The sequence below is a fragment of the Pseudoliparis swirei genome, chromosome 16, assembly GCF_029220125.1.
Source record: "Pseudoliparis swirei isolate HS2019 ecotype Mariana Trench chromosome 16, NWPU_hadal_v1, whole genome shotgun sequence".
Lineage (NCBI taxonomy): Eukaryota > Metazoa > Chordata > Actinopteri > Perciformes > Liparidae > Pseudoliparis > Pseudoliparis swirei.
This window is the reverse complement of record NC_079403.1, coordinates 9,457,791-9,471,466: the sequence shown is the minus strand read 5'-3', so window position 1 is coordinate 9,471,466 and position 13,676 is coordinate 9,457,791. Positions and strand designations below refer to the sequence as shown.

General features: G+C 42.4%; 1 long non-coding RNA gene across 3 annotated transcripts; it reads left to right on the top strand.

The window, feature by feature from the left end:
* The first annotated feature begins 8,137 nt into the window (after window positions 1-8,137).
* On the top strand, window positions 8,138-12,834 carry LOC130206520 (uncharacterized). 3 transcript variants are annotated; one of them, XR_008834137.1, is made up of 4 exons: window positions 8,138-8,302; window positions 10,750-10,871; window positions 10,953-11,034; window positions 11,932-12,834. It is a non-coding gene; the product is annotated as an uncharacterized LOC130206520 (long non-coding RNA). The 3 variants fall into 3 exon arrangements; XR_008834135.1 differs by having other exon boundaries at window positions 8,138-8,315; XR_008834136.1 differs by having other exon boundaries at window positions 8,138-8,315; window positions 10,692-10,871.
* The last annotated feature ends 842 nt before the right edge of the window (window positions 12,835-13,676 follow it).

Here is a 13,676-nt window from a genome sequence, read left to right as displayed (position 1 = left end):
AAAGACTATTTAAAGACAGGAATGCCTGCTTGAGCTAATATGGTGAATCAAGTACCTGATAAGTTACTTTATTACACTGATGTAAACGTTCTTTAAATGTTAATGAAGCAGTCCTGAGATTCTGACAAACACACCCTCGGGCTATCACTTTTAATCCCAAATTGAAACTACCGTTTAACGTGAGAGAGCTATTTGATGTCTAATCATCTGTTTCAAATTCAAAATCCTGAGCGTCTGAGCGCAATAGGCCTCGTAGCCCAATTGTTGTTTTCTTTTTCGAATGCAAAAACTAAGAAACCCATCGGGTCATGCTGAAATCATGACGAGAAACCAATAGAGAAGTAATGTGTGGAAGTATTCAGGGTTTTATAAATGAAAAAAAAAGTGTACACATTTTTCTAATGCTAAAGTTTGTTTGTCGGTATGCAATGTGAGGTCATGTGCATTATGTTGTCTGTACTCCCCTGACTGAAGACAGCTGAAACATAGTCCGGGACCCAAGGAAGCGCAGTGTTGAATGTACATTTTGGATGAGCGGTTCTCGAGAATATATATTTAGCAAGTTTGGAACAGGCACGAATAAAAAACATTCTGCTCGGTCCATGTGTGTGACCACATGGCTGCACTTCATCTTCCCTCTACATGGTCCAAGAATGAAGGTCACCCTCAAAGCCCAGTACAAAGAGCGAACTGATCCTGTGGTGTTGACTTTAACATAATGTCCCGCCTACCCTCCGCAGTGTTTAGAGAGGCCTGAACAATGTATCTAAAGTGAAGTTCTCCCAGCAGGTGGAGGTTCAAACGGGTCCCGGACCAGAGGCACCTTGGGAGGGATCGGATGGCTGCTGCCTTAAGGCCTGGCCAAAGTTTGACCCGCACTAAAAAACATGCCTGTTCCAGACCATTGCTGCTCTCCCCCTTCTAAAACAACACCAGGGAACGTGTGCGTCAATATGGGTATGGATTCGAGTGTAAATGGTGTGTGTGTGTGTGTGTGTGTGGAGGGGGGGGGGCTGTGAGTGGTGAAAGAAGGGCATGTAAAGGTGGGTATGCACCTGAAAACACTGAGCCGAACATGAGTAAACACACAAATGACCACCTCATGGTTTTCCTGCTTTGAACTCGGATGACGTGCAGCTGAATGTGTCAGTGCACAAACATTTGACCCGTGTGTGCGAGCGAAGCAGTCTTCATGTGAGGTCAAATATGTTACAGAGCGACACGAAAGCAGGATGTTAACGTTTGTCACACAGCGACTGGTACTCAAGTTATGGAAAACTTCCATGAGAGCTTTATGACTTCACGTTACGCTTTCCTTATTTACGCTTTTATTCTTACGATAACATTAAGGGTAAGAAAAAAAAAGGTAAGCGTGAAGCACTGCAAATAGGTCCGATATGCGATAGGGCTGGGACTACTGAACATAACGGCCGTTGATGGCCACCAGCTGCTAGGCCCCGCCCTTTGGTCAGTGACTGATGGGCCAAACTTGACCTTCTATCTGAGCCGCAAGGGGTACGGGGCTGGGGGAGTGAAAACATCCCCTCGGAGTGATGGCTGTTTCAGAGGCTGGAGACTTGAGAAACATGGCCTGCCAGTCACGCAGTCTCTGTGCTATCGAAAAGACCCAGCAGTGGTATGCCAGACATGTCACCCATGAGCCAGGCAGACTTTGCAGGCCAAGATGAGCCAGCAGGACTCCACCGCTCAACTAAAATTGCCAGATAGAGAGGTTATGTTTACTGAGAGGTAGTAGCAATCTGTAGGTTTGAAAAGGTTTCTATCAGAAACGTCAGTTGCCAATTGTGATACTGCGTTCTTATGTGCTGTCGCTGAGCAGGCGGCAGAAATTGAGATGGTTCTACTATGAATTTTGCTTCTTGGATTTTTTCCAGCATTCAGCATCTGCTCTATTGACAAAAATGCCAAAGCCTGGCGACTGACAAAAAGAGAAAATATGCATATTCTATGTCTATGTGCCTGTGTGCGTGTAGATACATGGTTGGTCCTGAGATCATATTATTAGCACAGATTCACTATAAGAGAGAACTTTCAGTATAAGTAAATACAGTTTGGACGGCGGTATTTAGCAATCATCTCGAGAGCCATACAAAGTTATAGTGTTTTAGTTTGACAAAGCAAAACAAATAAACGTAATGTGCTCACAAAGGAGATCAGTGACCCTGGATGGCCGTTCTCATTAATATGGGAACGGCCTAACATATAAACAAACAAACAAGATGAACTTAAAATAGTGTTCCTAATGCATTTATTTCTATTGAGGATCCAGTGTCTACAATACTCTGTGATTTTAGGAAACATGTGGAAAAGGCAAGGCAGAGGGAAAGGGGGAGACAACAGTGAAAGTGCCTTTGATTGTAATTGACACAAAGCCCATTTCTGGGACATGGGGGTGGATTATATGTGGGTCGGATGTTTGATTTGCCGTTGATTTGAGTCCCTCAATTTAAATCAGCAACATGAACTCTAAAAAGGCAACTCGAGGTGATTTCGCTGTTGCTTTGTTTGTGAGCCTGAGACAGAATGAGAAATTTTAAAAAAAGAAAAAGGTATCTTGATTCTAACTTCAAATGTAACTTTATATTCATATTTATGAAGTCAAAGCGGTTTATCAGACATTTGCATATGGGAAAATATGTGATCCGGTGCTGATAACAGCCAGTTGTGCAGACTCCCTCTGCCATCTGACAAAAAGTCCCGTTTGTCCTTTCTGTTTTCAAGAAATGACACGGAGCTCAGTGGATCAAATCGCTGCTGAGGTTGCTGGAGACTTCGAAGGAAGAGGGACATGTGAAAGTGTCACCGAGCTCTGGAAACATTTCTCACACTGTCGAAGCAGTTATGACGGGGTGAGCTGTGCAGCGCCGCTGGATGAAAGAAGCTATATGTGACTTGGGGATTGGGTTGAGTTAGCCACATATACTGTTAAAGGGGACATCTCATGATAGTCATGCTTGAGAAACGACATGAGAAAATGATGGGCACCCAGGTGGTCAAATGCTCTTTTTGTCTCTCAGCAGACAACCAGCGCTGCTTTTATTGCTGTTCATCACTTTAAAGGAGGACCCATGGCGGGTGTTTACGGTTCCTCGCTTCCCCCTCGGTTCTGCATGCTTCCACGCTCCCCTCGCCAAACGAGCAGGGGCCTTTGTTGTCGGAGGGGAAGTGAAAACTTGTAAGGGCTTATAGTATATGGCGTGAATATGTGGCATGCGAGTAATAAACAATACGTCTATTCACGTCGAGCTTCTTGGAGTCCAGACTATTCTTCATGCCTCTCATGAGGACCCCATATGGGCACCCAATTTATTTTACACAATAACAAAAAGGATCGCTCGATTTATTGTATGCCATATTATATGTATACAATAGCTGCCCTATTGGGCACACAGGCTGGCACATATTGTTAGTAGTCATTAGACCCAGATTAATACTTGCATTGATATACATAAAGCCCAACAGAATGATATTGCTCTGAGTTGGCATCCATAAATTGTGGAGATATAGTGTCGCCAGATAGAAGGCATATGGCCATGGTAGGACACTGCTTCTTGTAATTGAGAAGCAGAGCAAGCAGTCCATAAAGATGCCAAGACATAGTTAAATATTTATGTAGATGAATGGAGTAATAAATAAATGGTTAGATGAATAATGGCACTACTAACGGGATTGCAATAGATAAGTAATGTTTTATTCAGGACTTCTAACCCGTTTAGAGAGAATAGAGGATGTTATTCTAATGAGTCGTTTGTTTAAATTCCATCCGAGTGGAAGTGAAGCGGTGGTATTTTAACAAAAGTGCATTTTCAATTATCAGTTCAATAATCTTATGCCGTTAACAAAGTTCGGCATTGGTACTGTTTAAAGTTGCCTTCGGCTATTTCAGGTGATAATTCCTGAAAAACATCCCCTGCTAAATGGTTATGTTGTAAAATCACAGTTAATCGGCACAGCTCCGAGCTTCATATCGCAATATTCGTCTTCCTCTTTCTAACAAAACCATTTCCTCCCTTTATAGACAGATGAAAGTCGCCCTGAGCTTTTCTTCTGTGGGGATATTGTGTGCCTGGGACTCCCCACTGAGCTTGACCAGATTGCTGTTTAGGCATGCCCTCTACAGGCTCAACGTGGAACTGAGAGTCAGCAGACAAGTGGAAAATCCTAACCCTGTTCACAAGTGACTATGAAAGGATATGAACATAGGCATTATTAACGAAACAAAAAAAGGTTATTCTGTCGTCATATCAACAAATAATTACAATTACTCAAACTTCTTTATTTTAATTAACACCGTAAGTCAAAGTCTAAAAAGTGGTCAGTGTTGTTACACTCAGAACATTTCAGATACTTTCCTGAGTGGACTCGAGGGAAAAACTGTCAGCAGCCGAGACACAGAGTCCCACTGTGAAGTCGGGACCACAGCAGACATGAAGCTGTCCACAGCATGCCATCAAGACTCCACTCTTTGTCCTGCAGATTCGTCCATCTTCGACCCACGGAGGGAGACAAAAATCTTCCATTGTACTATTTCACACTCACTAATACAATGTATCATAGACTAGTTGTCTCGTATGAAGTGATCTCATAGGAAGACAGCGTACGGAACAGTTGTCCAGTGAATCAAAGCTATTTGTCACTTTGCCGGTGACCCTCTTGATCTCCCGGAGGGCCCTGGGAGTCCAGAGACAGTCCACATGACCCTGCTTGAAAAAACTACTTTACTGTCTATAACCATACCTGCACAGATGCAAACAAACTCATTTTAGAAGCATATTTGCAAAAAGGCCGTATTACTTTCATAACATAGAGGAATCCTCTTTTTTTAGGAGAAACTAGGCAAAGAAACGCGTCACGATTACACTAGTTGTCTGTAAAAACTGCATGATATTTGATGGAGGAAATCATTTTCATAAGGGGCATTGTTGTTTGTGCTCATGTGCTTGTTTGCCTGTGTGTTTATGAGTGTGTGTATTAGTCTGTGTATGGCTGAGTGTATATTTGTCTAGCCTTTGAAGGCTCTGCCTTCCCCAGTGTGTCTTTATTGTGGGGCAGCTGAGGCTCGGCCTGTAGCTCTGTAGCTCTGTCCAGCACCGAGACTCAGACACCAGCTGCATTCACCGTCACAGACCTCCGTTGCCTTTTGATGTCTACACTGCTGCCCGGCCCCTGACCACAGAGACACCATGTATCCCCCAACCATCTTGAGTTTTAAAAAAAAGAAAAAAGAAAGAAAGTAAGACGGAAACAACTCACTCCTATTTATATGTTTTCATTTTCTAACGGGAGAGGAGAATTTGTTTGATATGTGTGGACAAAAAACAAGCTGTTCGGGTCCGGGCACTCTGGGGTGTCTGACTGATTGACTGCATGGGCAAAGTTCCCAGGGTCTGTCTTTGTGTCCAACTGCTTTTCAAACAGCCCCAGGCTTGAGAGACTTTTGCCTCGAGCAGAAAAATGATAAATTAGAATTACATTTTACCAAATCAGAGTGCCTAGGTTTGGACTAGAAAGGTGCAAGAATGAAATGATTTTGCCTTTTATCATGTGGAATTGAAGGACAATGGTGTTGACGTGAATGTATTTGTCCTTTGGAAGAGTAATCATATGAATATGCAAAATAAAAAAATGGGGCTTCCTGCTGCTGTGTTGATGCAATTGACAGGACACTTTTGAATTAGATTTTTTTTCTTTTTTCTAGTTTACATTTTTGCACATTAGCATTGAAATGCACGACCCAATACACTGATTTCTAGTTTCTCTTGATCATGTGCGTTTTGCCTCCTGAATGAAATTACCATTGGTAATATTGGCTTACGTGGATAAGAATACATTCGATACAGGAAATAGAAACTTAAAGCATGTTATTGCAATCAGTTTAAAGTTTGGTGTCGTTATCCACACACTGTTGACAGTCCAAGTAAAACTCAGAGAAGTGCTCATAATTGGGCCTACCTGCCAACTTTACCAACTTTCCCTTTCAGCTACTTAAAGTCGACTGTCCTTCAAGGTGAGGACAGAGCCTGTGATGAGTAGCCAATAGGGGCCAGCATCAGGCATACGGCCTCTTAAGAGAAAGAACACGAGTAAAAGAGGGACAAATGAAAGGGAAAACAATATGTTCTGATCCTATTATCCTCTGTGCTTTCATAACGCAGGTTTTAGAGGCAATGTGTGTGTGTCTTGACCTCTCAAATTCACCAGGTGTTGTGGCATTTCCATCACAGGCTGGGTGCTGCATCGCAGACAGATGACACGGACGTCCGTGTAAACCCCCGGATAGCGGCTCGCTTCACGATCGTTGTTAGCCTTAAAACCCGTGCGCAACCAACTCACATATGCCTAATGGTTTTTATCATAAATATCAGTGCTGCAAAGGTTATACTTAGATAGATATGTCCCTGTGCCCCATTTAGTTGCATAGGAGACACTTTTGACTGATGGTGCTTTCAAATAGGTAGAAGCACATTGATAGAAGAGGCGTAGAACTAAATAACAAGTAGGTTACTCTCAGGGTAATCTTAATGCAGGTGAAATATCTACTCTTGTGTAAAGGTTATCTCAATATAACTTCTCTGTTGTGCCCTCAAATCTCAGCAACCTCCTCAGTTAAACTAATGGAAGACCTTGACATTTCACAATAGCATGACTTAGAGGCGAACTTAGAAAACTGTCTGCAACCACACACAATGCTCACACGGACTCTGCAGCTGTCTCCTCTTTAGCTGGAGGGCTGGAGACAGACGAGAAAGACTATTTAAGTTTTGACTAATGGTTTGCTCGACTGAATTATAATCACATGATAATATGTATTGACTATCATTGATTTGCTATTAGACGACTAGTTTAACCTTGATTTATAGCAGCAGACGTGTCGAGTCCAAGGCCATAAAGGAATCATTGACAAGCAGCAATAGCCCTTCTTAACATGCCCCTAAGGTCCCCTTCAGCACCGGATCAATAGCTGAACTCTAAAGCCATTACTTACTGGCAATAGCATTTCACCTTTTTCTGAAAATGATGTACAGTATCCATCAGAATGGAAATGGTATACATTGTTCTTAACCTTGAGTTTAGAGGCTTAAAATAATCCGGAAGGAGAAATTAAAGCAGGTGTAAAAAAAATTGATATATTTTCTATTTAACTACATTCATGCTGCTAATGATTATATCCATTTTTTTGATCGATCCTTTGGTCATTAACATATCATAAAATTGAGTTTCCAGTAGAGTTGTGGTTAAGTACCATGTATTGTAGTCACTATTTCGTTGTGTTTAATTCTCGCTGTGGATCTTCTTCTCCATCGTTTTGTTTTTTTAAATAAAGGTGAAAATGTCAACAAATCTTCTCGACGAGAAAATCACGAATAAAAGAAAAAGCCCATCACAATTTCTAAAAGATATCTATAAATTGGTTATTTTGTCTTAACAAAAACTCAAAAATATTCAACATACAATGATATAACACTGAGAACCGTAACATATTGAAAGGTAACTCACATGGTTACTCAATATTCAAACATTTGCATATTGTTTCATCTCTTTACATTTTCACATTGTATTGCAGAGTAGCCTACACTGCAAACCCCCATAAATGTATTTTCTCTGTATTATAACTACATTTTAAGAAGGAGATTTTGACAATTAACTTACTAAATCTTTCTTCCTTGCAAGGAATAGCATATTTATTGTCGTTATTATTTTGTAGAAGGATTTTGTGAACATCACAAAAGTTAGTAATGTTAGAATGTTGAATTAAAAAAACACCTAATCTACATGGAATTAGTCTAATAAATAATGGCCAAGACATCTTTGCAGTAGTTTACATACATGCTGGAGTATCTAATGGTGTGTTCACACCGGACGCGTCAAAATTTTGACGCGCGTCGAGATTACATGTTAAGTCAATGCAAAGCTGCGTCGAAGCTGCGTAGCTGCGTATTTTCCAGCGAGCAGCGCGTCAGACGCGTTTGAAGCAGCACGAACAGAGGGTTTGTCGCGGGGCGAACTCAGCGAACAGCGCGAACAGACGCAGCTCGTAGACGCGCGAGTTGAAATTTCCCAACTCTGGCAGCAAAGACGCGTGAGTCATAGTTGCGTCAGCCAATCAGCGTTGAGCAGCTCCGCTCGTCATCGTCCTGCCGGTCGAAAAAAATGGAGGAAAAGATTATTGTCGCTGTCTGTGGGCACCCCGAACTTTACGATACAACTCTTTATGCTTACCGAAACCGGAGCTATAAAGATAAAGCGTGGAACAAGGTCGGAGAAGCCGTGGGACTACCTGGTACGTTTTGAATGTATGTATTTGCTTTTATTCTCGCTATTTGTTGTACTTTATTATCAACCAACCGCCGGCATATGTGTTTCATGGCAGAGGAGATCTGCCGCCGTAGGTGGAAAAGTCTCAGAGACACGTATCAAAGAGAGAAGAGAGAGAGCAGCGAGAAGCGCAGTGGGAGTGCAGCTCAGTCCACTAAAAAGTGGAAGTACGCTGCGGTCCTGTGGTTCCTCGACTCATTTATGACTCCGCCCCCGACGCGTCCGACGCGTCTGGTGTGAACACACTTTTTTCGACGCGCGTCAAGACTGCTGCGTCAGACGCGTAGAGAATTTTTTCGACGCGTCCGGTGTGAACGCACCATAAGGCAGTTGAGTGCAACTTGGTTATAAAAGCCACGGTGGCTGCCCATTAAGGAAGACCTGGGGTGACAGAGTATCTCTCACCGAGTGACCTTTATTATGAAAAGAGCCTGTGGGTCATTGTAAGTGACATATATGTATGAGGCTGATTAGGGCTGCGGCCCTGACCGAGGTCCGCAGGTGTCCAGCAGCGTGACACCAGCCTCTCTCTCTCTCTCTGTCCGAATTAAGAGAAAACAAAGGAGGCATACTTGTGACCTTTTTAGTTGGAGGAGAAAACAATCCAGTGAGAGCAAAAGCCAAATCTTTGTTTAGAGCCCAGTTTTCTTCTCTTTTTTTTCGGCCGTAAAAATTTTCACAAATTTGATGGTAATGTTGATTGAAAAACTCCCAACTTTCCAAAAAGTTGTGAGCACACACGCCCGTGCACGAGCACGTGTCTGCATGCGGCGTGGGTCTGTCGGTCAAAAGAATCCACTCAGACAGGTGATGGGGGTGAGTAATCCATTAGAAGGATACAGAATCCCCTTCCTCAGCAGTGCACAGTTTGAGTGCACTCAGCAAGACCTTGACGGGCCCCAGAGCCAGGCCCTGTCAAGCCAGGAGGCAGAGTGATGGAGAGCCCCCACCATGGTGCACTGGACCCTGGCTCTCACCCAGGCTTTGCCACTGAGGCCGCACACTCAGGGGCCTACGGTCACTGCAACACAATCCAGATGTACTCTACTGTGCGTGTGGATGCGTGCAGGTATGCATGCACTGGGCCTACACGCACATGCTCTTCTCACTAAGGGTATGGGACTGTGCCAACAAAGGGTCAATGCAGATTAAGATATTTCCTGCCAGTCTCCTGTCTGTTTGTCTCCGGGGTTTAGGATATTTCCATTATTTGCAGGAAAATTCACTCAAATCGCTAAACCTTGTCAGCCAATGACATGCAGTCCCAGAGGACGTTGGGCTTTAACTCTGAGGGACATTAATGAAAAGGATACCGGCTCCCTGAAGACACACCACTCGCGCTGCATCAGATAATGGCCAAGAGCGACGGAGAGCCGGCCTGTTTCTCACACGGAACGTTAGAAACGTTTTTTTTGTCATCATGACTGCAGATCTGACATTTTAAAGAAAACATGAAAATGTCACAATGAGTGAAAGTGTTCAAGGGACGTAGAAAGTTTGTGATAGAAAACCAATGTCCTTCCTGCAGTGATTGTGATAGTCGATCACAAATGATTAAACATAGAAATTTAACCCAGCAAGATATATCTTTATGTGTGCGTTTTCCTGCCCGTGTGCACATACAGTTAGCCGCAACCTCGTCTGTGTACAAACCCGTGTTATGTGATACACCCCCTGAATGTTCAGTAATGCCGTCAATGATTTCAAATTAGCAATAAGCCATCGGCAATGTGAACACAACGTTGCTCTTATTATAAATCAGATCTCAGAGGACTTATTAAAGCAACTCCAGCTCCAACTTCACTAATTGGTGCTATGCTTTTTTAAAATAAGTGTGTGTGATTCCTTCTTCACCAATTGCACTGAATAAAGACACTCTGGGTTGTTAGAAACTGAATCAATAATGTAGAGCACTGCTGTGTCTTTATTGCATGTCTGGGGGAGCAGATTCATAAAAAAAACACACATTATGGGATTTGCTTACCCAGGGGTTAGGTTTATTGAAATTAAAAAAATATATAAATATATATATATATTTATATATATGTGTGTAACATTAAACGCTTTTAAAATATGTCTGTTCATTTATTAATGTGCGCATCAACAATAATGATTCGCTAAAGAGTTCAGATATGAAGTTATTAAGATGTGATTCTTAGTTGCTGACACGTTGGTAATCACAGCGGTGTCTGCAGTAACACTTTAACTTGCACCGAAATATTAATATGAAATATGGAATAATTATAACTATACTGTAGACCCTGTGATATGCCGACATTGTGACAAAAGTTTCTTGAAAAAATATGATACAAAAACACAATTAACGTCACATCAACGTGTAATAATAATATCAGGTTTGTGTGTGTGTGTGTGTGTGTGTGTGTGTGTGTGTGTGTGTGAGCACCCTGCCAGCCTGAAGATCAGTTTGGGCTGTGACACCCTGTCAGTGTCGAGGGCTGAGGCGTTCTGATCTGCTTGGGAAAGCTGCTACACTTAGAAATGGTATTCAACCGGAACGGTCACATTGTCTCACGGTAAATGTTCTATTCATTTTTCATACTTGTTTGTGCAGCAGTCCGGCTCCATCCAATAATTTCTCTGTCTAAAATCAACAGCGACCAGCTCACTTCAGCCGCATGTACTCATCCCTCATCTTTCCAAAAGAAAACGGCTCTGAATGAGCGTTGTTATTGACGGGTGAGTTTGGGCCATACTTGTGTTTTGCTGTCGAACTCTAAACAAATGTATGGTTTTCATTTCTGTCAGGATGTGTTTACCCAAAATAGAAAAAAAAACACTTGAAGCGAGGGGAAATAAAAAGTCATGAATTCAACTTCAAAAAATTACCAACGCTGTCTTATTTACACGTTATCGTGTTATTTAAAATATGATTCTGGTTCATGACAAACTTGGATCTCTGTAGCTGTAACCATTGTTTCTATTGGTTGTGAAAAAAAATATTCAAATGGGACAAGAAGCACAAACCCAGATTTAGCCAAAATGTGGAAAGAAAAGCAATTCAGTACATTTATTACTTTTCCTGTTTCATTACATAACTACTTATCCTTTAACTTCTAATAAAGTGATTATTGTGAACCCGGATAAACTGGTGGTCTGATAGTGAAAACAGTGTAAAGATTTTTTTTTTTTTTAATAAACTGGAATTATCCATAAGCATGTCTAGCAATAGCAGTAGATTGTAGATTTTCTGGACCAAATGTTTTCTTATACTACACTGTCTTATATGGTTAGGCCATGATCTAACAAGGCCCTGGTAACAGTGACATATTGGGACTTAACTGCTCGCAAATATAGAAACCCAAGATTTGGAATTGTTTAAAGCTTTTCATGGAGCAGTTTTTTCTCCATCCAAGTCTTAATGCAACATTTTCATCCGACTGTGCGTCTGATCGCAAACATTCCCAAAATGTCGGACTGTTCCTTTAAACCCTTCGGGCTACAAACCCACATATTTTGAAGATTTCACCATCAAATATTTGTACAGCTGCATACTGACGTTTGCATAAGTTAACCAGCTCCCATCAAAATATCATTAACAATAATTGCAACTCTGTGTGGATCTCTGCCCTCTAGGTGTTAGGGCCGTCGGAGTTAGTTATGTAAAGGAGGACATGATGACAGTGGATGAGGCCGCACGTGTGTCTGTGTGTGTGTCTGTGTGCGTGTGTGTGGATGGTAGCTTGGACAGTGCGCGACCCAGCGGGAACGTTGGCGCTCCGGCTGGGTAGGTAATGATATCAGATGCCACACTCCACAACAACAGGTGCCTTGGCACCGCCACCTTCTACCTCCACGCTGCGTCAATGACATCAACGCCGACCCACTGGATAATTATAGATCAGCAGTCCCCTGCTCTTCCCTGTTCGGCCATGAGAGGATCATGGAGCTATTGGGGAGATGTTGTGTTGGAGCCCCTCGACAGGTTGGGTAAAGAACATGACACCACAAGTTTTTTTTCTTTTTCACCGTGAGTTTTTTTTGTCGAAGTGTCCCCCGGCGGTCGAAATGTCATCTCAGTATCACGAGACACATTTCCAAGCATCCTATTCTGTAATGCAGCGCTACTCGTGTTGTAACCGGTGAGACGTGAGCTACATGGATGCCACTTGACTATCACAGGTCAACAGACCATTTGAATGCTAAAAGAAACGTGTGATGGATGATATTCTCATCACACCTTTTTTGGGGGCTTTAATATGATCCAAGATATAGAAAATGATCACTTTGCAAAGGAAATACCATTCCTTTTTGTTCCTTCTGGTTTTCTGGTCTGTTATTTTAGCTTATCAGTTTAATATCCATTTCAAAAATCCCAGACTGAGACTTAAATGCAGTGAAAATAACAAAGTGTCAAACTCATCTCCATGCCTCCTCACGGCCTGTCTATTCACACAAAAACATTTGAGTTGCAGGAAATGTGCATAGTATGTCTACAGGTTCATGTCAGCTAATAAACTGTTTTCATTCACTGCTGTACCCCCGCCCCTCCCCCCCTTCCATTATTTTCCACGAAGGATATATGATTTCTGTTGTCTCGTGTCTCATATGCTCCGAAGCCTTGTGACTAATTCAGTAGAAGAGCTCAGCTCCGGGGTGGAGAGTGGGAGCAGCTTTAGGTGGAGCATTTGGATGACCATATGGAACTCTTTGTGGCGCCAAGAGACCATGCAGCTTGGAAACCTGATCACCATCTCCCTGGTGACAGCAGGAGCCTTTACACCATCAGAACATTTGTAGACTTCTAATTTGTCACAACCACCTCCTGTGGCAAAGAAATATGCTGCAAAAATTAGGTAAGCAAAGTTAGGAATTTATGGGATGGAGAGACATTTTCGGGGGGGGGGGGGGGGCAAGGGAGACAGGGAGGAGAAGGTTAGTCTCCTCAATGTGTCACGGCTTGTTCTGTTTGGCATGTAGTAAAGGACGAAATCAAAAGTACAAATATTAATTTTCACGTCATTTATTTGGTCCGTCGGCACAAAGCGTTTCACCTCTTTCTCTCTCTCTCTCTCACTCTCTCTCTCAGATACGCTCTCCTGGGTGAGTGTGGCATATGAGGATTGGTGTGCGTATGGCTACGTGTGCTTTTGAAAAGGGAGGAAGGGAGGAAGGGAACAGGGAAAGAGCATTAATAATAAAGAAAACATTTCCAAACAACAATAATACTTCAAAAGGACACCAACTCAGTGCTTAGATGGATTTACTAGAACGATCATTCCCATCAAAAGGGTTGAATCAAATAGTCTAGTTATGTTAGCAAAAATCTCCAAATATATATAAAAAATATTGCAGCGTGTACGAAGAACATCGAAACATTA